The following is a 646-nucleotide window of genomic DNA, read 5'->3' on the forward strand; positions in this document are numbered from 1 at the left end:
GGTGGATTGGTAGCAACAGGTCAGTGAGACACCTGTGGAGAAGGTCTTTACAGGTGGATTGGTAGCAACAGGTCAGTGAGACACCTGTGGAGAAGGTCTTTACAGGTAGATTGGTAGCAATAGGTCAGTGAGACAACTGTGGAGAAGGTCTTTACAGGTGTATTGGTAGCAACAGGTCAGTGAGACACCTGTGGAGAAGGTCTTTACAGGTGTATTGGTAGCAACAGGTCAGTGAGACACCTGTGGAGAAGGTCTTTACAGGTAGATTGGTAGCAATAGGTCAGTGAGACCTGTGGAGAAGGTCTTTACAGGTAGATTGGTAGCAACAGGTCAGTGAGACAACTGTGGAGAAGGTCTTTACAGGTAGATTGGTAGCAACAGGTCAGTGAGACACCTGTGGAGGTCTTTACAGAACTGACCTGTTGCTACCAATCCAAAAGACACCTGTGGAGAAGGTCTTTACAGATGGATTGGTAGCAATAGGTCAGTGAGACCTGTGGAGAAGGTCTTTACAGGTGGATTGGTAGCAACAGGTCAGTGAGACACCTGTGGAGAAGGTCTTTACAGATGGATTGGTAGCAACAGGTCAGTGAGACAACTGTGGAGAAGGTCTTTACAGGTGTATTGGTAGCAACAGATCAGTGAG

The 646-nt window shown here is 47.4% G+C and overlaps 1 long non-coding RNA gene across 2 annotated transcripts; it reads left to right on the forward strand.

Moving 5' to 3' along the window:
• Nucleotides 1-6: 6 nt before the first annotated feature.
• Nucleotides 7-595, forward strand: LOC111084845. Of its 2 annotated transcripts, none has more exons than XR_002609752.1 (2): nucleotides 7-402; nucleotides 453-595. It is a non-coding gene; the product is annotated as an uncharacterized LOC111084845 (long non-coding RNA). The 2 variants fall into 2 exon arrangements; XR_002609751.1 differs by having other exon boundaries at nucleotides 456-595.
• Nucleotides 596-646: the final 51 nt, after the last annotated feature.

Source organism: Limulus polyphemus, unplaced genomic scaffold, assembly GCF_000517525.1.
Source record: "Limulus polyphemus unplaced genomic scaffold, Limulus_polyphemus-2.1.2 Scaffold188601, whole genome shotgun sequence".
Lineage (NCBI taxonomy): Eukaryota > Metazoa > Arthropoda > Merostomata > Xiphosura > Limulidae > Limulus > Limulus polyphemus.